General features: G+C 43.5%; 1 long non-coding RNA gene across 1 annotated transcript in view; it reads left to right on the forward strand.

Annotated features, from left to right (window-relative positions):
• Window positions 1-3,212: 3,212 nt before the first annotated feature.
• LOC129700208 (uncharacterized) overlaps window positions 3,213-23,560 on the forward strand; it is a 59,012-nt gene continuing 38,664 nt past the window's right edge. Inside the window, exon 1 of the long non-coding RNA XR_008723994.1 lies at window positions 3,213-8,820. This is a non-coding gene — a long non-coding RNA (uncharacterized LOC129700208). The remainder of the gene's footprint in view (window positions 8,821-23,560) is intronic.

Here is a 23,560-nt window from a genome sequence, read left to right on the forward strand (position 1 = left end):
AGAAAAGGAATAGGTGACGTTTTGGGTTGAGACCCTTCTGCAGACCCAGTGTGGTGGGCCACCGAGAACAAAGCGGGACCATTGGGACTACATTGAAGACTTTGTAACTTTGTCGCCAATCTATACAATGTAAATAGACTCTTTGCATACATTGTGGATCAAATACAAAAACAAAGAATTTCACAGTGACATGTCACATGTGATAATAAAGTACCATTTATTCATTCATTCAGATTAGTAGATATCTGACTAGTTAGCAGATGAATCTAAACAAATTTAAAGATATGGAAGAGGAAGAGAAATAATGCAATCTCTCAAAAGTAGTGCAATATGAGAATTGTGCCGATAATAATATGCCTTTGCATCGTACAGTATGTAGCGATGTTACAAAACTTACCTTCAGCGGCGCTGCACTTCTGCCACTGGCCGTGAGCGCGACTTTGGCGCCTTTGGGGGGGCGGGTTTAAACTGCCGTTTTCTCCTGCCTGTCGGAGGCAAACTTCCTCGGGCTGCCAGCTGCTGCAGAACAATCGATCGGACTTCCGATCTCGGAAGTTTAAAAAAAAAAATCACTGGACAATTTAATCGCTGGAGTAAAATAAAAAGCTATTTCTAACGTCGTCAATGCCTACAACGGGACGGATCTCAAGTAGGGGACAAAACATAGTGTAAGTAATTTATTTTACATATAAACTTGCTTTTTAGGATGACTTTAATCCAAATTCAAGAGTCAAGAGTGTTTTACTGTCATATGTCCCTGATAAAACAATGAAATTATTACTTGCTGCAGCACAACAGAATATGTAATCATGATAAATAATATAACAAAAAACAAAAAAAAATAACATTGCAATAATAATAATAATAATAATAATAATAATAATAATAATAATAGTCTATTGTAGTGCAGAGCTTATGAGGTTGTAGTGCTAATTAGCCTGATGGCTATAGGGAAGAAGCTGTTCCAGAACCTGGACGTTACATTTCTCAGACTCCTGTACCTTCTTCCCGATGGCAGTGGTGAGATGAGTGTGTGACCAGGATGGTGTGGATCTCTGATGATGTTGGCTGCATTTTTGAGGCAGCGACTTCGATAAATCCCTTCGGTGGTGGGGAGTTCAGAGCTAGTGATGGACTTGGCTGTGTTCACAACTTTTTGCAGTCTTTTCCACTCCTGGATGTTAAAATTGCCGAACCAGGCCACAATGCTCTCTACTGTGCACCTGGAGAAGTTCAAGAGAATTCTCTTTGACATATCTAATCTCCGTTATCTTCTCAGGAAGTAGAGGCGCTGATGTGCTTTATTTATAATTCTTGGTCCTGGAAAGATCGTCGGAAATATGCACGCCCAGGAATTTGAAGTTTTTGACTCGGTCCACCATGGTCCCATTAATATAAACAGGATTGTGGGTCTTTAACCTTCCTCTTCCAAAGTCCACAATCAGTTCTTTGGTTTTGCTGAAATTGAGAACCAGGTTTTTGTTCTGGCACCATTTGGTCAGTCGGTCGATCTCACTTCTAAACTCTGACTCATCACCATCTGTAATTCGTCCCACAATGGTGGTGTTGTCGGCGAACTTGAAAATGGAGTTTGCACTATGTCCGGCTGCACAGTCATGAGTATAGAGTGAGTGTTATTGTAGATAGCAATGATGGTTGACAAAAAATACAGCAGGATCTTGATCAGTAGGGCAAATGGGCTGAAGAATGGCTAATGGAGTTTAATGCAGATAAGAGTGAAGTGTTGCATTTTGGGAAATCAAACCAGGACACGACTTTCACAGTGAATCGTCAGGCCCTGAGTTATGTTGTGGAAGAATCCTACAGGTCATAGGTCCTTGAGAGTGGTGTTACAGGTAGGGTGAACAAGAAGGCTTTTGGAACATTGACCTTCATCAGTCAGGGTATTGAGTATAGAAGTTGGGATGTAATGTTACAAGACATTGGTGAGGCTGAATTTTGAGTAAAGTGTTCAGTTTTGGTCACTCTGCTACAGGAGGATGGACAGAGGGCAGAGAAGGTTTACGAGGATGTTGCCAGGACCTGAGTGCCTAGGATTTAGGGAGAGTAGGGTAGGCGAGAACTTTACTCCTTCGAGCGCAGGAGGCTGGGAGGTGATAATTTAGAGATGTGTAAGATCATGAGGGGAATAGATAGGTGAATGCACGGTCTTTTAACCAGAATAGGGGAATAAAGACATAGATTTAAGGTGAGAGGGAACATATTTCATTTTGAGAGACAGTCTAGGGACACAGTTTATAGACACAGCATGAAAACAAGCCCTTCAGCCCACCAAGTCCACACCAATCATTGATCACCTGTTTACACTGGTTCTATGTTATCCCATTTCTATATCCACTTCCTACGCACTAAGATCAATTTCCAGAGGCTAATTAACCTACAAAAGCGCATGTCTATGTGATGTGGGAGGAAACTGGAGCATCCTGAGGAAACCCACTTGGTCACAAGGAGAATGTGCAAACTCTACAGAGGCAGCACCCGAGGTCAAGATTGAACCTGGGTTTCTGGCGCAGTGTGGCAGAAGATCTACCAGCTACGCTACTGTGCCACTTTAATAGGAACGTGAAGGGCAATCTTTTCCCAGAGTGTAGTTGGTAAATGGAACCAGTGGCGGACTGGGTCTAAAAATATTGGTTGCTAGGAGACAAAGGGGGCCCACTCACAACTACAATGTTATCTTTTAACAGGGGCCCACTTCGATGGCTGCACCATCGAGAGCATCCTTACCAACTGCATCACAGTATGGTATGGCAACTGCTCTGTCTCCGACCGGAAGGCATTGCAGAGGGTGGTGAAAATTGCCCAACGCATCACCGGTTCCACGCTCCCCTCCATTGAGTCTGTCCAAAGCAAGCGCTGTCTGCGGAGGGTGCTCAGCATCGCCAAGGACTGCTCTCACCCCAACCATGGACTGTTTACCCTCCTACCATCCGGGAGGCGCTACAGGTCTCTCCGTTGCCGAACCAGCAGGTCGAGGAACAGCTTCTTCCCGGCGGCTGTCACTCTACTCAACAACGTACCTCAGTGACTGTCAATCACCACCACCCCCCCCCCCCCCGGACACTTATTATTTTTTTATTCAAATCGTTTGCTATGTCGCTCTTCAAGGGAGATGCTAAATGCATTTCGTTGTCTCTGTACTGTACACTGACAATGACAATTAAAATTGAATCTGAATCTGAATCTGAATCTGAATCTGAATCTGAATTGGACTTGCCATCACTTGCTATTACTTCATCAGGGGCCCACTTACCATCGGGCAAGCTGACACCCTGGCCAGTCCGCTACTGAATGGAACAAAATTCCAGAGAAAGTATTTGAGGCTTAGCTATTAGACATATCTTGCAGGTCTCCCATGAAGACCTTGCCTATGTTCCTAAATAGGACTTGCATTTGAGCACACATTGAAGAGCAGGCGCTTGGCTTCACTATTGTTGGACATGTGGTTGCTGGCCATTTATGTCTGTTGATTTAACCTCAAGCCATCTCTAAACAAATCTCTGAAGGACATGGTTTCTGAGCTGGAAGCAGCAGATCAAGTCTCTCTCGTTGGTCAGCTTTAATCAGTGCTGCCTAACTTCAACTAGCCATTCACAAAATTGGAGCCTGTGGTGATGCATTAAGACGATGAAAACAATTATTATTGGAAGAGCTCAGAATTCAATACGATGATATTGATTGCGCATTGACATCTCTTTGACTGTTTACCAATGCAGCGTGAATTAGCATTGAATGAGCATTTGCTTAACTAAATTGACTTTGCCTGTTTGTTAACATCTTGGGAAAATACACAGCAGTGTTTAGACCAGTAAGACCAAAGATGTTATAGCGGGGCAAGATGGACCACTCCTGCTAAATGCAATGGGCTGACGTGTAGTACGCAACGGAACAGAACGTGGGCCTTTTTTCATCCATTTCCGTAACCGGACCCGACCCGACCCGACTCGCAGTGTAATCAACGTTGTGGGGGAACAGTTTGTGATAATTAATTAAAATTCTGAAAATGGGGAGAAGATTTTTACCAAATAACTTTTATTTTTACGAGGACGTTTCCGTAACCGGCTTCCGTCTCCGCACTATTATCCTATGGGATCTTTGGTGCAGAGACGGAAGCCGGTTACGGAAATGGGGCCTTAAATTACCCATGAATCTGCCCATGATCGTACTACGTCTTTTTCGTCGAGTGGACTATCTTGCTCGCTATAGGATCTCAAGATTGCATCATCAATGAATATTGCAAGGTGTTCAGAAATCATGTCATCAATGAATATCCTTTCCCCTTATAACAGGATTAAATCGAACCTCATTAATCTTGTGAAAAGATTCTGAAAAATAAATGTTCGTAAAAAGCATTGTGTGTGGAATCTGGATTTTATTTGATTCTACTTTGTCATTTATTGAATCATTTTCACTGCAATGACTATGGCCCTTTCTGAGATAAAATAATTATTGGATAACGTTGATTGAGAAGCAAAAAGTAAAAATGCAAATAAAATTATATTATTGCCATAAAGAAAGCAGTTCAACCGAGAACACAAATTGGCTGTAATCTTACTTTGATAATGGTAAAGAAAAGAGTTATATCATGCTGGACTGACCCAATGCCTGGACTGTGTGTTGAAATCATGAGAAATAGTCTGACTGAAATTCCTATTTCTATCCCATCTATTTTTTTGGAATTGAAAACTGTATCCTCTGTTCATGATCTTGAAGTGCCAGCTCAACATTGTATGATTCACCAGTGTCCTGACATGTGGGAAATTTGCCTGCATGTGTATTATTCCCCTGGAAATGCCTAGGAATCATCTCAGTACAAGGGCAGTCCAGGATGAACCTTGTCAATGATACCATATCTCCTGAACGAACAAAAATATTTCAAACCCAATCTTTATGCATTCAACCTGAGACTCTTTTATCTTGTTTTTAAAATTTTCTCTCATTCTTCGGCAATTGGATTTCCACGGATATTACACGGCAAGAGATTCCCTTTTAAATGCAGGTTCCAAAAGGAAGTCGGCATTTTAAGATGGAGTCACTAGGAACTAAATTGGAATGTGCTGGAAAGCATGCACCATTTGTGATGCCCATTTGCCCCGGCAGAGGAGGGATGTGAAATTTATGCTGCTTGCTCACATCATGATGTCAATGTCCAGCCAGCACTCAATGTTGTTTATTGTCTGTGCACATCGCCACAGGGCCCAATTTCATGAATGACTACCCATCCCCCCACCCCCTTTAAACCAGGTATTATTGATTAAAGCCAGCTTGCACCTCTTATGGAGGAGGTATCTCTGATGGAAGTAATCGATAGGTCTCGGCAGCCTACTAAAGAAATGCTGTATCTGAATGAAGGAGGCGAACAAGGTGTTCAGAAATCATGTCATAAGTAATAGGAGCAGAATTAGGCCATTCGGCCCATCAAGTCTACCACCATTCAATCATGGCTAATCTATCTCTCCCTCCTAACCCCATTCTCCCGCCGTCTTCCTATAACCCCTGACACCTGAACTAATCAAGAATCTATCAGTCTCTGCCTTAAAAATATCCATTGATAATCGCTTTGGAGATCTCTAGATGAGGTGAAGATGATCAGGTAATCAAGAAGCCCTCCAGGCACATGGGAGAACAGCAGTGGAAGGAGACATTAGTCATGGTCAAACCCCCCTAAGACATGAACGTGGTGTCACACAAAGATCAATGGTGTCTCATCTTCAGGCAGCATTCCCCGCGGAATGCACTGCCTGTCCCGAACACTGATCAATATGCCTCACTCATCACTCATTGAGCAACAAGGGTTAGGTTATGGTGAAGAAACTGGGAAGTGAGAGCTACAGCATTGCACCATCAACATTATGTATGTGAAGAAAGATGGCAAATAAGTTTGGTATTGACTGGAAGGAGCAAGAACTGTCAGGATTGTATTCCATTGTTTCAGGTGGTTCCTAGTTAGGGGCAACAGATTCGCAAATACCCCCACTTGACTCTTACGCACATACCCGGCTTTGTATTCAGAATTCCCCAGCTTGCATTGATAGGTGTATATCTCAAACCCAATGGGTAACAATCAGCATCACAAGGTCCTTGCGAGACTGAACACCAAACATCATCTTCTCTCCAGAGATGCTGCCTGTCCCATTGAGTTACTCCAGCATTTTGTGTCTACTCTCGATTTACACCAGCATCTGCAGTTCCTTGTTTTTATATTCCTTGAGATTATTTAGCATCGCAGAGTCCCTGTGATTATTTCTTGCTTGTGATTATTTCTAGTTTCAATAAACAGAGATGTCACGCTGAGGCTCTATAAGGCACTGGTCAGACTGCATTTGGAGTACTGTGAGCAAATTTGAGCCCTATATCTGAGGAAGGATGTGCTGGGGACAGTCCAGAGGAGGTTTACAATAATTATTCCAGGAATGAGTGGGTTAGCATATGATGAACATTTGACAGCACTGGGCCTGTACCTGCTGGAGTTTTGAAGGTTGAGGGGGGACCTCATTGAAACTTACAGAATATTGAAAGGCATAGATAGAGATGACGATTCCACTGGTGGGAGAGTCTAGGACCAGAGGTCATAACCTCCAAATTAAAGGGCACTCTTTTGGAAAGGTGAGGTGGAACATCTTTAGTCAGAGGGTAGTCAATCTGTGGAACTCATTGCAACAGAGGGCAGTGGAGGCCAAGTCAGTGGATATTTTTAAGACAGAAATAGGCAAATTCTTGACTAGAACGGGTGTCAAGGGTTATCGGGAGAAGGCAGGAAAATTGGATTAGGAGGCAGAGATCTGCCACGATTGAATGGTGGAGTAGACTCGGTGGGCTGAATGGCCTAATGCTACTCCTATAATTTGTGATTTTGTGAAACCAAGTATGTGCCACAAACTTGTAGTTGGAATACTCCAGACAACTCCTAATTCCCAGACGACAGTGTTCTCCATTATCGGAGGAGCAGTCATGCAGTCTCTGGTCAGCGGCAGCTCTGAAATCATTGAAGGTGACATTACAATCAAGTCAAATCATCCTTCCAATCCACTGCCAACTTAATCCACATTACTGGTGCCCATAACTAGAGAAATCAGGGAAGTTCTAAATACATTTTGAATGAGAATCTGCAGGAGGTACCTCTCACTTCCATCCTCCTTCACCATAACACAATCCTTGTGCCTATTGTTTCAGATAAACAGGAGGTCCCAGGTAAACTGATAGGAGAGAGCTGATGAAGGCACCTGGTATCTCAATGTGTTGCATGCAGCCATGAGCTCAAATAGAACAAAAAAAGGTTGCACTGTGAAGGTATGATTTAGATATCGTGAGGCTCAGGTTCGGGGAAATATGCATCTCAGGTACTAGCCACTGAAGGTGAATCTCAGGTAATGACTTTGGTGGGACAGGTACAGAGGAAGATGATGGGTTGGCACACTGGTAGTCTTGCTTGAAAAATCTAGGCACATGAGGGATTGTCATTCTAACCTTGTACAGGTCTTGGCCATGGCTTCATTATAGTATGGATAGTGGTCAGTCTATTTCAACACATGCAGACGATGTCTGAAGTCTTAGATTCCAAAGCAACACCGCAGAAAGTACCAATTGAGCTGCTGCACTGGAGGTTCACATATCCACCATGCAAGTTCTGAGTGCTGTTAAATGACATTGGGTTCTCACTTTGAAACAACAGGAAGTGGCTCCCAATACTACATTATTTCTCCCTCTTCTTCCTTCCTGTTACTCCTCCTACTATTCCACAACTGCTGGCAAGGGTTATGCTTGTCTGTTTGGCAGGTTTCCCAGCATGAAGCAGTTAACGCAGATTTGGAGATTTGCTCCATTATGTGCAGCAAGGTGGCTCCAGATTTATCCAGACAGCTGACGAATCAATCGTTTAATCAGCTCTGTGATTGTGTGTATGTATGAGTGATTCCCATGATAAGATTTCTTTTTTTTCTGGTGTATTAGTTTCAGTCTGAAATTAGGAGATGATGGTGAGAAGGCAGTATTGTCCCCCAGTAGCAACCCTTTGGTCAGGTGTAATGGCTTAAAAACAGAAGCCACATGACTGATACAAAATAAAAGCATATGAATCCTACCTATTATTAGAATATGGCTATTACTATGCTCAAGTTGTGGTCCTGACCACATGACTGATACAAAATAAAAGCATATGAATCCTACCCAGTTATTAGACTATGTCTATTACTATGCTCTAGTTGTGGTCGTGACCTATTTCAATGAATTAAATCCATTGCATTTACAAAACATCTCATGTTAAAAAATGTTTGCCTTAAAATTATATGACTGCAATCAATGGATTCCCTTATATATCTATACACTGTAAATGGATCGATTGTAATCAGTCTTTCTGCTGACTAGTTAGCACGCAATAAAAGCTTTTCAATGTACCTCAGTATACGTGATAATAAACTAAACTGAACTATCCATCCGGGATCCCGGAATGCTGTCAAACACTGCTATCCATTCAATCCTGGGAGCCCTTAGCTGGGAAGGATTTGAATTCTTATTTTCTGGAGAAGACAGTGTTTGTGACCTCCCTATTGTAATGTGTACTGCGGACTGTGAAGTGGTCTGTGCACCAGCCTAGAAAACAAAAAACATGAACTGATGACCTTTCCAGATTCCAGCAGTCCTGTTCTTGTTCTGCTCTGCTTTACTGCCAGTGGCTGGAACACATGGCATAACTCCATCTGCACCTCCTTAGTAAAGCCGATTCTCTTAAGCTATTGCTCATTGCTCTAATGTAGACAGAAGAAATACTTTCTAAATCCCCTCTGTGAATATGGCATCCAGGTGAGTACTCTTTTTTTCTCTATTTCTAACAACTTGATCTATTCTGCATACCCTCGTCCTTCATGATATATTGCACTTTTAGTGGAACTGTCTTCAGAGTCTCCACATCCAGAAACAAGAGGTTTCTGTGGCCTCCAGCACAAATTTACTTCCTTCTGGCAAACAAGTTAGACTGCCAAAACTATCATAAGGCCCAGAAGCACACCAATGCCAAAGGACACTCTTTAACTGATGACACCATTAAAAGGTGCAGATTGAAGATTTTCCTTTCTGATGCCAAATACTATCCTCTGCATTTGTCAAACACAGGCTGTTTGCTATATCATTAAGGCCAAATATAGTGGAGCTCCTGTCTGGTAAGTGTGACAACATAACCTGCCTAGTCTGCATAGTTTCAGCATAAGCAAATGCTTTTGCTGCTACAATCCTTCCCAACGTGACAAATGGTGTGAATTATACTAGCATTGTGCAGAATCTTGGACGCATATCATAACTCATAGTGTCTATGGTGTCTGAACTAAATTTCCTGATCACCTTGCAAATGCATTTCTGAAACAATTATTTACTTTGTGCTGGAAGCTATTTTGCTTTGCTAACATCTGCCAGTTTTTTCGGGATCCATGTTGATTTTCCACAATTTTAATTGCAAATTCAGTTCGATTTCAATTTGTAATTTAAAAAATACAAAAGAAAAGACACAAGGCAAATGATATGTAATTAATTGTGGATTACTTCATCCATCCTTTATCATGAAGTCTTATCACATTGAGAACATCTGCATTGGAACAAAGCCTAAAAATACTGCCCAAAGAAGGGTCTCTACCCAAAACTTTACCAATCCAAGTTCATCAGAGATAGGGTTGCCAACTGTCCCGCATTAGCCGGGACATCCCGTATGTTGGGCTAAACTGATTTGTCTCGTATTTGACTGCTACTACTCGGGTCGAGGGGTCTGTCGGGTCCTGCCTCACCCGTCCCGACATAGTGCAGCCCATGGAGTGCAGCAGCAGTGCCTCGCCCGTGGCCCCGTCGGTCAGCAGCATGCCAGCTGTCAGACCTTTGGACCTTCGCTTACGGCTGACACTACCACCCCACCTGGCTGATCGGTTCAGTTGTTTGAGTTGGATGGGGGTACCGGACATTGCGCGCGACGTCGCATGCAAAATCCGGCGTCCAGGCCAAAACTCTTCAGCTGGCTGGGCTTTGTGTGCAGTCCAGCACTCGAGCCAACTCATCATTCACCTAGCCACGGCCGAGTCAGTCAACGAACTGTCATTGGGAATTTGTCCTGTATTTTACCCTTTTTTTTCCTCATTTGGGAGTGAGAAAGTTGGCAAACCTAACCAGAGATATCTGACCTGCTGAATTACTCCAGTGCATTGTGTTAGTTTTGCAATGTGTATTAATCAGGTTATTAGTACATTGTTTGCCATGCACAGTGGCACAGCTGGTAGGGCTGCTGCATCATAGTGCCAGAGACATTGTGCATTTGATCCTGACCTTGGGTCCATGTCAGTCGGTGTGGAGTATTGCACATTAGTCCCCATGATCCCCACACAGTGTTTTGTTTGCTGCAGGTCTAGTGCCAGAGACATTTTTGTTACTGACCTTGGTGGGGTGTCTGTGGGGGGTGGGGGGGTGATCCCCACAAGGGGAAACTACCTTTTTTGTGGGTCCCCTACTTGGTCGGAGAGGCAGCTTTTCTCCGGGCTGCAGCTTCGACCCGTCCTCGCGGCCTACCAGCGGGCCTGGAGCGGCGTTTCCTGTCGCGGACAGCCCAGAACCTCGGCTTCAGCGGCAGCACAGCGCTGGAGCGCTATCGTGGAGTGGGCGATGCCTTGCCTGGGTCACCGCGCTGGAGCCCCGGTGAGCTGAGACCGCCGGGAACAACATCGCGGAGCTGCGGGACTGTGGAGCGACCAGCTACGGGCGGTGGCGCCGAACTTTACACCGGGAGCCTGGGATCTTGCGACGAGATCGCCAGTTGTGGAGCTCCATCCGGCGCGGCCTTGTCGGCTTCGGAAGCCGCGGCCTCCAGTACGGAGGTGGCTGTTCCAGGGTTCCCAGGCCGCTGTAAGGACTCTCCCGACGCCGGAGCACCACCACCCGGCGAGAACGGCCAGGAACATCGGGCCTCCGTAGAGGCAACTGTGGAGGCCTCAATAGGCCCGACTATGGGGGAACTGGGGTTGGGGACTGGACTTTGTGGCTTCCCTCATGGTGCGAGCCATTGTGGGGTGATGTTCTTTGTGTTTAAGACTCTCATTGGTGTTATGCCTGTATTCTTTTTTTTGTGTGCTGCAAAATGGCAAAAAGCATTTCACTTCATTACACCTCGGTGTATGTGAATGTGACTAATAAAAACCTTTGAATACCTTTGAATACTTTGATCGCCTGGGTTTCTTCCGGGTACACCTGTTTCTTCCCACATCCCGTAGACATGTGGGTTTGTAGATTAATTGGCCTCTGTAAAACTATCCCTCGTGTGCAGCGAGTGGATGAGAAAGCGGGATAACATAGGATTAGTGTGAATGGGTGATCAATGGCCGGTGTGACTAGGTGGCTGAAGGGCCTGTTTCCATGTTGTATCTCTAAACAGAACTAAACTATACTAAAATAACTTTCCCCATGGACAACTGGCAGCAGACTCAGGTCTTCAAAATGGTAAGATTTCTGAGTGTGCCATCGATGGCAGTTACTGTAACCAAATGGGCACCTGAACTTAGTGCACCAATACGAGAGTTTCCACCCACTAATACAATACATAAGAATGTGAGAACAGGATTAAACCATACTGTCCCATGAGACTTTTCCATGATTCATTGAAATAACGGTGATCTGCAATTTGATTCCAGAAGCCCCAACTCCCTTAATACCATTTGTTAAGAAAATATGCTTAAAGTAAACAAGTGGCCCAGTGTCAATTGTAAAAAAGAATTCGAAAATTCTACCAAGGAAGTCTCGTAAGTAATACTGAAGAAAGCATTGATTTACCATAGATATTAACAGATTAAGTGATGGGCAAAGCTGTGGAAAATGGATTTCAATGTTGCCACAGATTTATCTTTGCATGTAACAGTGTTCTCTAACTTTACCACTGGAAGGTCTGGCTCTAATCTTTAAATTGTGCTCCTGGTCCTAGACTCCCCAACCAGCGGAAATAATTTCTCTCTATCCTATTAGTTCCCCTTAATACCTTGAAACCTTCTAAATTTTAGGGAATGCTAGTCTTCAATAATCTCTTCTCATGATTTAACTCTTGTCTGGGCATTTTTTGGATAGATCTCTGCTGCATTTTCTCCATGGCCATGCCATGCCAAACTGGTGTGTTCAGAACAGATGGTAGTTTACCAGGTTGTTTTGCTGATCATACAGCTTCTCTCTCCATTCCTTCTATTCCCCGAAGTATAAATATTTAGCAATCCATTAGCCTTTTAAAAATTATTTTCTGCACCCGCCCGTGATAGTGTAGTGGAACACAAAGTTCTGAAGGAACTCAGCAGATCATGTAGCATCTAATCAGGAAATCACTTCCCAGACGCTGCCTGACCCGCTGTGTTCCTCCAGCACCTTTGATCAGTTTGGATCAATATTCCACCACCTGCAGTCTCTAGTGTCTCCATGAATGTTTAGTAACCTATTACATGGGTCTCCAAGGTTTTTTTTTTAAATCACTTTCCCATGTTTAACATAGAAACATAGAAATATAGAAAATAGGTGCAGGAGTAGGCCATTCGGCACTTCGAGCCTGCACCGCCATTCAATATGATCATGGCTGATCATCCAACTCAGTATCCTCTACCTGCCTTCCCTCCATACCCCCTGATCCCTTTAGCCACAAGGGCCACATCTAACTCCCTCTTAAATATAGCCAATGAACTGGCCTCAACTACCTTCTGTGGCAGAGAATTTCAGAGATTCACCACTCTCTGTGTGAAAAATGTTTTCCTCATCTCGGTCCTAAAATATTTCCCCCTTATCCTTAAACTGTGACCCCTTGTTCTGGAAACTTTTCAATATTTAGAAAGTTACTTGTCCTATCCATTTGAAAGCAAAGTTGATGACTTCATATCAGCCTACGGTGGAATGTTTTTCAACAGATCTGCTGATTCATTTACTCTATTGTATGATATAACCATATAACCATATAACAATTGCAGCATGGAAACAGGCCATCTCGGCCCTACAAGTCCGTGCTGAACAACTTTTTTCCCTTAGTCCCACCTGCCTGCACTCATACCATAACCCTCCATTCCCTTCTCATCCATATGCCTATCCAATTTATTTTTAAATGATACCAACAAACCTGCCTCCACCACTTCCACTGGAAGCTCATTCCACACCGCTACCACTCTCTGAGTAAAGAAGTTCCCCCTCATGTTACCCCTAAACTTCTGTCCCTTCATTCTGAAGTCATGTCCTCTTGTTTGAATCTTCCCTATTCTCAAAGGGAAAAGCTGATCCACATCAACTCTGTCTATCCCTCTCATCATTTTAAAGACCTCTATCAAGTCCCCCCTTAACCTTCTGCACTCCAGAGAATAAAGACCTAACTTATTCAACCTTTCTCTGTAACTTAGTTGTTGAAACCCAGGCAACATTCTAGTAAATCTCCTCTGTACTCTCTCTATTTTGTTGACATCCTTCCTATAATTGGGCGACCAAAATTGTACATGATGTTTTATTTGTTTACAGTATAGTCTACCTTTTGATTCTGAATGTGTAACTTTCGATCCATCATAATACTCCAAAAGCGGTCTACCGAAAATTCTACAAAGCTGCGTCATGACTTCCTGACTCTTATACTTAATGCCTTGACCAATGATGGCAAACACCATATATGCCTTCTTTAACACTATCTACTTGTGTAACCACTTTCTGGGAACTATGGATTCGGATCCCTGGATCCCTCTATACACGACTGCTATTAAAGGTCTTGCCATTAACTGTATTTTTTCCTCTTACATTTGTTCTCCCAAAGTGCAACATCTCACACTTGCTTGGATTAAACTCCATGTGCCATTTCAGTAGTTGATCTATATCACACTGTATTAAGCACAGTCTGTAACTCCAGCAATCATAGTGTTGTCTGCAAAATAACTAACCAGTCATCTTCATATATTTTCAAGTCATTTACATTCACATATTGTGCCAGGATAATGGTGATGACCGTGCAGGTGTTCAGGAACCATTATGTCAAAGGCATCTTATTACATTGTCTTGGTGCCATGAACAATGCTGGACCTAAGGGATCACAAGCTTACATGCCAGTGATTACCGCAGTGTTTGGTTCAAGAGATCCCTGTGCTCTATTCAAAGGAAAACCAAGTCTGGGTGGAAGTGACCACTGTGCCAAGATGCCCAGATCATTACACAGGATGAAAGTTTTCACATTGTCAGGATCAATGTGCCTGGACGATGGAATATCATTGCGCTGGGATGCTAAAACATAGCATGATGAAGCTTAGGGTCATTTCTCCAAAACTCAGGGATCGCAGTGCTCAATGCCAGGGATCATCTGGTTAACATGCTGGGAACCATTGTGTTGGATACTTGGATTTAAGAGATCCCTGTGTTTGATCTCCACGTCAGGGATCAGTATGACTGGATGCTGGGGTTTGCTGTGCTGAGTGCCAGGACTCGCTGTGCATGGAAACCAGGATTGCAGGAACATTATACTAAATGCAGGACATCATTGTGACAGGAGGCCAGGGTTCATTGTGCCTGGGTGAAAGGACCACTGAGCGGAATGCAAGGAATGAATACGCTGGGTGTCATGATCACATTACCAAACAACCAAGGATCATTGCACATGGATATAAAGGATTACAGGACCCAGATACCAAAGTTAGCTGCATCTTGCTGCGAATGATAATTATACCTGGATGGCTAGACCACTGTCCCCATATGCCAGGATCACTAGTCCCATGTCAGGGATCATTGAGCTGGGATATCAGAGATCACCAGGCTAGTTTGCTGGGGATCACATTGCCAACTTGGATGCCGCAGACGGCTGCAGCAAATGTCAGGGATCGCTGTTCTGCAGCATATATTCCCCAGATTCTGGGAAAATCACCATTTGCCTGAATGCCAGAGTTCAGATGCCACTGATTGCTGTGCCAAGTTGCCATGGAGAAGTATGCAGGAGTCATAGGATCACTGTGCCAGGATATCAGAGATTACTCTGCCTGATCATCTAATCATACTGGCTTCTTAAAGTTTTCATAAGGTCATCATAGTTTACTGCACGTTCCATAATTTGGCTATCCAACAACTTCAAAACATGGATGAAGTATAAGAGGAAGACACTAAACCCATTTGAAGACACTTGTGTTTTCCTGTTTTGCTCGTTTATTGGCAGCCTGAGCCATCTTACGTTTGAATTGGTGAAGTCCTCAAGTTCACCATCTGTGCAAGGCAGTGACAGTCCTCGCTTCCTGCTGTGCAATGTGGCTGTCAAACAGACACTGACTGCCCTACACTATCTCAGAGACCATGCATTCTATTTCTTTCATCTGCTTTTGCTTTATTCCGCACTGTCAAAGAGTCTCTTCACAGTCAAGATAAATTGCAACCAAATGTACCACTTTGTAACTGATTTGTGTATTTTGCTTTGGCGCGTAAGAACTCCAGAGCTTCGAATTTTACTCCTGTCTATACGTGTCCCTCTTCCACAGTTGTTGAATATATTTGTGTAGGATGGTGAAAAAATTGATGTGGTGCCAGCGATTTGTTGAGCTTTTGTTCAGCAGCCTTTACAAGTTGTAAGAAATGATGCCTTCTCTGATGGCCATCATTTGTGCTCATGGACCAAGCTGTTGACATGATCTGAGTGAGCAGCTGGCATGTTTCCTTTACACTTTTCATCAACCCCGATGTGCCGGAGCTAAAAATATCACACCGCTCTTTGATCTTAAATATCTGTTTCTAATACATTGTTGATTGCAACTGCAGCCCACAAGAAGTTTTAATCTGAGACTCAATGTTCTTTTTAAAGTAACATCAGTGGAGCATTTATCTTGAATCATCTCTTATGATTTATTATTTTGTTAAATAAAATTCCAGTCAGCATATGATTCCAGCATGCTTACATTTATTTGCATGGGCGATGTATAATATTGATAGCAGAGAATGATTTCAAGGCCACAAGGATCTCTGCAAAAAAAATCAAAGTAATTTTCAGTATAAAAAATCAGCCAACGTGTGCAAATAAGTGGAAATTCTTTATAAAGTTTTGGAAGTGAGGAATTACATTGTTTTACAATTTTAACTAATTCAGAAGCTGATTCAGGAATCAGGGGGCAAGAATTAGCTCGGTGTGAAGAAATTCCACAAAATCACGCCACAAAAATGGATCCCTTTTGACTTCATCACCACCTTCATTATGTATATGCGAGTTTGGTATTAAAAAAACGCAAGGAATTATGGGATTTGTCAATGGTCACTCGCGATAAATACTCTTGGCAACCATGCCGCTGCATGCACACAGATCTGCGCCTCATCCGTAGCCAGGATTGAACCCATCTCTCCGGCACCGCAAGCGCTGCCGAGCTGCCATTGCACCGTCCCCGCCCCTCCCGAGTGGGGGTGGCCTGAGATGTCCGGGGTGACCCCGGAATGACAGGAGTCAGAAGTGAGCGGCACCCCAGCCAGCGCGGAGAAGAAACGTCAACCCCAGCTCAACTCTGCCTGTCCCGCTGGGCCAACCGACAGCTCTGGACCGACGGGACATCGTTCCATCACAGTGGTGGCTCAGGCCCACAGCCAGCTCGGAGAGAAGCACCAACTCCACTGCTCTGGGCCGGTGGTCAGTTCAGGGCTGTCGGTCAACCCGGTGGGACAGGCAGAGTGGTGCTGGAGCCAGTGTCCCCCCTCCGCGCTGGCTGCATGCCTGGGCCGCCACTCCCATCTGATTCTCGCCAGCCCAGGGCCACATCGGATATCCCCGGCTGCCCCTGGAACGGGACGGGACACTCGGGCGGGGACGGGGATGGCCCAGCAGCAACTCACCAGCACCGGATACCCAGGCCCAGCCCCGACCACAGACGAAACGCAGTTCTGCACCCATGCAACAGCACAGCCGCCTAGAGTGTTTATCGCGAACGCAGTCGGAATACGAACTCGCTTATTTACATCAATGTTTAATGTTGCCTGATGCCAAATGCACTTTGACAGAATATGTTTCAAATTGCTTTTAGTCTGCATCTGAGACAACGAGACAGGTCGATAGTGCAAGCATCTGCCTGCTAAAAACTGATTGAGGTTCAGACTTTGTCTGATATCTTTTCCCAGCAGATCTAGATGAATATCATGACAGCATGTACATGCAAACTGGGATCCTCTTGTGTGTATCATCCCAAATGCAACTCTCTTCTCCGAACAAGCATTGTGTATGTTTCACCCATTGGTGCCAAAAATAAAATTACCTAATTATTAAATGGACAGTTCTGGACCACAAAGTACACAGGGTGAACATTTTATTACATTCCAATTTTGTGAGGAGCACTCTAGTCTATTAGAGGAGCAAACCTCCCCCCATTCCTCCCACTCCCCCCACTCCCCCTCACCTACACCCCCCTCCCTCCTCGAACCCATCTCCTCCTACCATTGCCCCACCAGGAGCACACACTACCCACACCCCGCCACAACTGCAAGGCAGCTACGGTGACCCAAATGCTGCCTCCACCTTGCTACCATTATTTAGGCTGTAAAATGAGTTTTGCATCCAGGCTCGGCTAGTTTACTGACTTTGCAAACATAATTTAATAATTTTCCGTTTCTTTAGCCAACTTTTATATGGAGCAAATGTTTGCACCAATATGATATTTTCTGCTTTCTGGCTGGTTGCTTCACTCATTCGTATCAAGTCAGGCTGATGTCCTCAGATTTGAGAATACGGTAGCATACAGGAGTCCATCCAAAGAACCTAGCAGATGTGAAATTGTTTACCTCTCTGTGTCTGACTGGAACCAAGCTGTGCTCTAATTCTATGGGAACATAATGACAGCCAAGTAGAATAGTAAAAGCTTATTGCGTGTGCGGTCTAACATAATCTCAAGAAGCCTCCATGCTCCATTAGAATTTTTTTTGATCATCCATCATGAGAATTCACTACTGTCAGGGGGAAAATTTTGATGCATTCTTAGGATGGCCCAGGGTTGAACTCTTCAGTGCTGGTTGGGAAAAGATGCATTACTGCTAAGAAAATAAAATGAAGAACATAACATGACTTTCACAATCATTGTAGAAAATACTATTAATGGAAAATGCATTCAAAGTATATGACCTGCTCTGTTGCAATAGATGAGCCAGAACAGAGATACTTAGGATCACAGGACCCAGATACTAGAGACCCATGTAAAGAGAGCAACACTGAGTGAATAAACATGGAAAGAATTGGTGCCTTTTATGGTAATGGGAGAGGCCACTTATTTTGCTTTGCACATGCAAGGAACTGCGGATGCTGGAATTTAGAGCAATAAATACAAAGTGCCGAGATAACTGTGCAGGCCAGCTCAGGAACTCAGGCAGCATCTCATCAGCACAGGCAACCTTTCGGGTCGGAACCCTTCTTCAAATGATTGCATTTAGACTTGATACTCCCTCACCAATTTAGTACATGAAAGACATCTGGTGTACTTTATGAATAATAAAACAATTATGAAGTATTACTTTTAAACTCAGCAGGGCAAATATCCATTTAAAGGGTTCATTTGGTTTCTGCAAAGCTTGCACGATGAATAGATGATTGAAATCATAGTGTGAAAACCAAGTGGGTGAACAGGTTCCCAACCATCCCGACGCCGGAGTTTCTATCATCCTGACGCGAGGGATTTGGACAGCGGCAACTGCTGGAGGGTTCAACAGCCCAACCACGGGTGAACAACGAGGAAAATGATTGAACTTTATAACCTTCCATCACAATGTGGATTCCGCTGTGGTGGATGTTTATGTTAAAGTTTATTTTATGTGGTTGTGTGTATTGTTGCTTTTCACTTAGTATGGCTGTATGGTAACTCAATATCACTGTACCTTAATTGGTGCATGTGACAATAAACACGAACTTGAACTTGAACTTGATACAGCTAAAAGTTAATTAATGACAAATTATAATGGGGCCATTCTTTGGAGAGAGAACCAAATTTCACACACGTGACCAGATGGCATCACATAAAGTAATACATTAAAACATTTATTGTAAGAGATTAATCTTATTCATTGCTATTTTCCTACCTACAGAACTATAGTGCATGTCTGCTAAAGATATGAACATTCTAGCTTTTTAAAATTCAGAGTGTGTAAGATAAAACTGAGTTATGAAAAAATGCTTCTGTGTGAGGTCACACACGTGACCAGTCGTATTTGACCTCTGACACTAAACAAACATTGTCAGCATAACATAAAAATGTCATGATAAAATATGAATCATATATACAGCCCAAAACAATATACCTGTAATGCTTTCAGAATTAAAAGAGATGTATTCCACAATTTTTCATATGTTTGGTCACATACATGACTAAGAATGGGCAAATGATACTTTTTATAATAATAATAACATAAACCATCACCTGTGTAAATAATTTGTCTGAATAATTTGGAGGACAGATGAAAAGCAATCACATCAGTTAAACATGAATGACACTTGATCAATTGACTTAAATCAGAAATTATACAATGCCCTGGACATTTACAATAGTGTGTTCATTTCACCAAAGCACAAAGTCAACTCTTAAGCCAAGGAGACATCACCATGATAAGCTGTGATTCATGGTGTCAGATAATTGAGTTCTGCCAAGACTGAAGAAATTACTGGTCTTTAGACTGAAAGAGGGGAAATCTGAGAAGTGTACAACCCATTAGTTAACTTAGATAAGGCTAATCTATAGCTCTACTTCAAAGTATGTCAAAGCACTATAACAACAACAAAGTACTGGCCATGTAAACACGTGCCAATTCCAATTCAATAACTGACATAAAAATTAATGTTGGAAAACAGCTTGAGACATTGCCAAGGTTTGATTTTAAGATTAGTTTTGCAAGAAATTATGCAGAGTATTAAAGCATTTGTTTGAGAATCCTCTTTCCAACATTTTAGTAAATATAGTTATTTTGCCTGTTGTAATTTTATGGTGAAAAGTCTTCAAATTCCACACATCGGGTTTTCACACCAGCTCATAGAAAAAATATAGTTGCTAAAAGTTTCCTGTTGCTCTTTTTTTAATCTACAAATTACTTCCTTCCAGGTCATTAGTAAACAAGATATCCATTACAGGCTCATGGCATGTTGACCTTTATAATGAGGGGAGGAGTATAGGAGTAAAAAGGTCCTTCTACAGTTGTACAGGGCCCTGGTGAGACCATATCTGCAGTATTTTGTGCAGGTTTGGTCGTCTAATTTGAGGAAGGACATCCTTGCTATTGAGAGAGTGCAGAGTAGGTTCACGAGGTTAATCTCCAGGATGGCGGGACTGTCATATATGGAAAGATTGGAAAGACTGGGCTTGTATGGGCCGTCCTGTATGGGTATGGCTGCCCAGCCTGCAGCTGTCCGTTTTTTCACTTCTTTTTTTTATTTTTAGTTAGTTGAGTTTTTGTTTTTCGGAGCTCTAGTCTTTTTTATGTGGGGGATGGGGGGGAGGGAGAAACTGCTTTTCAGGGTCCCTACCTGGTCGGAGAGGCGGCTTTTCTCCAGGCAGCATCTTCGACCCGTCCTCGTGGCCTACCAGCAGGCCTGGAGTGGCATTTCATGAGATTACCGGTCAGAACTTTGGCGGCGGCACAACGCTGGAGCGCTATCGCTGAGCGGGCGATGCCTTGCCCAGGTCGCCGCGCTGGTACTCCGGTATGCTGGGACTGGCGACAAAAACATCGCAAAGCTGCGGGTCTGTGGAGCGGCCAACCGCAGGCAGCTGCGCTGACTTTAACATCGGGAGCCTGGGATCTCTTGCTGAGATCACCAGTGGTGGAGCTCCATCCAGCGCGGCCTGTCAGCTTCGGAAGCCGCGGACAATAAGGAAGCGGCCGTTCCAGGTTTCCCATGCCGCTGAGAGGATTCTCCCGACGCTGAAGCACCATCATCCAGTGAGAACGGCCTGGAACATCGGGCCTCCGTAAAGGCGACTGTGGAGGCCTAAATAGGCCCGACTATGGGTGGACATGGGGATGGGGACTGGACTTTGTGCCTTCCCTCATAATGGGAACCATTGTGGGGGATGTTTTTTATGTTTAAATGTCTTTATTACTGTTATGTTGTATTCTTTATTTTATGTGCTGCAATGGCAATAAGCATTTCACTACACCAATTTGAACCTTTGGAATTTAGAAGGACTGGACAAGATAGATGCTGGAAAAATGTTCCCAATGTAGGGGGAGTCCAGAATCAGGGGCCGCAGTCTAAGAATAAAGGGGAGGCCATTTAAAACTGAGATGAGAAAAAAATGTTTTCACCCAGAGTTGTGAATTTGGGGAAATCTCTGCCACAGAAGGCAGTAGAGGCAATTTCACTGGATGGATTTAAATGAGAGTTAGATAGAGCTCTAGGGGCTAACAGAATCAAAGAAGGCAGGCACAGGTTACTAATGGTGGATTATATGCCATGATCACACTGAATGGCGCTGCAGGCTTGAAGGGTCAAATCGCCCTCTCCTGTACCTATTTTCTATGTTTTTTTATGTTAAGACTGAAGGGCCTCATCAGCCCTTTATAAAAGAGGGTTAGTGAGAAGCTACTCCTGATGGAAGTTATATCTCTGAGCCTCAATCAAGTCCTCACAACCCATGCTCTGCTCTCTACCTACTGCACTTGCTAGGTTGCTCCGCAGTGCTGCCCCTCCAACACAACGGTAGAAATCCTATCACCAGCGCAGTGGTCACTCTATCCTGATCCAGGGATACTGCTGAATGTCAAGATCACTGGGCAGCATAGTGGCACAGATGGTAGAGATGTTGCCTCAGGTTTTGTCTGTAGGGTGTATGCATGTTCTGCCTGTGACCACTGGGGTTTCTTCTGGGTGTTTCAGTTTTCTCCCACACCCCAAAGTCGTGCATGTATGTAGGTTACCCCTGTAAATAACCCCACTCCCCTATGTAGGGAGTGAATGTAAACATAGGATAACTTAGATCCAGTGTGTACGGGTGATCAATGGTCGGCATGGATACGGTGAGCCAAAGGGCCTGTTTCCATGCTGTATGTTTCAATCAATCAATCAGTTTCAGCTCACCCAACCTGAGTCCAGAACAGCATCAACCCTTCTCCCATGACACATAGGCAGAAAAATAGGGGCAGCACGGTGGCGCAGCAATAGAACCCAGAGACCTGGGTTCGATCCTGACTACGGTTGCTGTCTTTATGGAGTTTGCATGTTCTCCCTGTGGCTTCATGGGTTTTCTCCAGGTGTTCTGGTTTCCTCCCATGCTCCAAAGATGTATAGGTTTGCAGATTAATTAGCTTTGGTAAGAATTGTAAATTGTCCCTAGTGTGTAGGATACTGTGAGTGTGCGGTGTGATCGCTGGTCGGCCCAGACTCGACAGGACAAAGGGCCTGAAATCAAAGATTTAGACAATCTTTTTAAAACATCTTCAGTAAGAGATCAACAATGAGCTGGAATCACCACAGCAAACCTTCAGGATCCATTGTGTTATAAAATGGAATGTAGCGTGTAATTCCTTAATGCTCTATAAATAGTTTTAGGCTGCAGGTTTTAGGTACTCCTGGAAGTACAGTAACACACAGTGTCTATTATGTTACAATATACATTACACTCGGTTGTTAAGTCCCACTTAAAGTTGAGTAAATCATATTAAATACTGACAGTGGTGGGGGGTGGTGGTGGTGGAGGGAATAGGGGTCACCCAGAGTACAGCTCTCATCACTCAAAAGATAAAGTACGCAGTGTGAGACCGTTGAAATGTACACCCTTCATTGACAAGAAGCACCTGCTGCCAATATTTGTTTGGTGAAATCAGATAGTTATCATGACAATAGGGCATCTTACCTGCAAATTACAACTTTGTGAATGGCGAAATATGTTGCAACTGGACACATATAGCAATGAGAAATATTAGCTTTAAAGCAAGGCAGACCCATCATGTTGCAGAATTATTGGAGACCTCTGACAATGAGCTGCAACAAAGCAGGGCATTAAAGGTGATTTATTGTCCAACACCTCCAAAAGCATATGTTTCTGGTGGAATGAATGTGACTGATTGTAAATTGTCTGAGACCTGGGTGTAATGAAGGATCATAAACTTAACTTGACAGCGTAAGAAATATGTTTTCTTCTTTTCTTGGTCTAGAGTTATTTAGATGAACCCACGCATAGCTTGATAAAGCAGCATAGGGCTACAACTGTGAAAACTCATTAATGAAGGTAAAAGTACTCAAATTACTGACCACGTGATCCAAGTCATTCAAAATAAGGCCTGCTTGCATTCTTTAATCTTCTTACCAGCATTTGTGATCAATCGTAGTGCTAACAAGTTAACTAAACACAGCGCGAAAAGATGAGTGCAATCATTACTAGGTTTTTTCAAAATTCCTGAAATTTCAATACGGGAAGAGACAATGAAGCCCAATGTGCCTGTTATGGTATTAGTTTCACATCAGAACTATCAACTTTAATTTCATGTTAATACTTATCGCTTCAGCTTTTAACATTTTCCTCCTTCAAATAGGTGTCTGTTTCCCTTTTTAATTCCATAAATGAATGAAATGCACAGTAATGGAATAATATTCGAG

The sequence above is a fragment of the Leucoraja erinacea genome, chromosome 1, assembly GCF_028641065.1.
Source record: "Leucoraja erinacea ecotype New England chromosome 1, Leri_hhj_1, whole genome shotgun sequence".
Classification (NCBI taxonomy): domain Eukaryota; kingdom Metazoa; phylum Chordata; class Chondrichthyes; order Rajiformes; family Rajidae; genus Leucoraja; species Leucoraja erinaceus.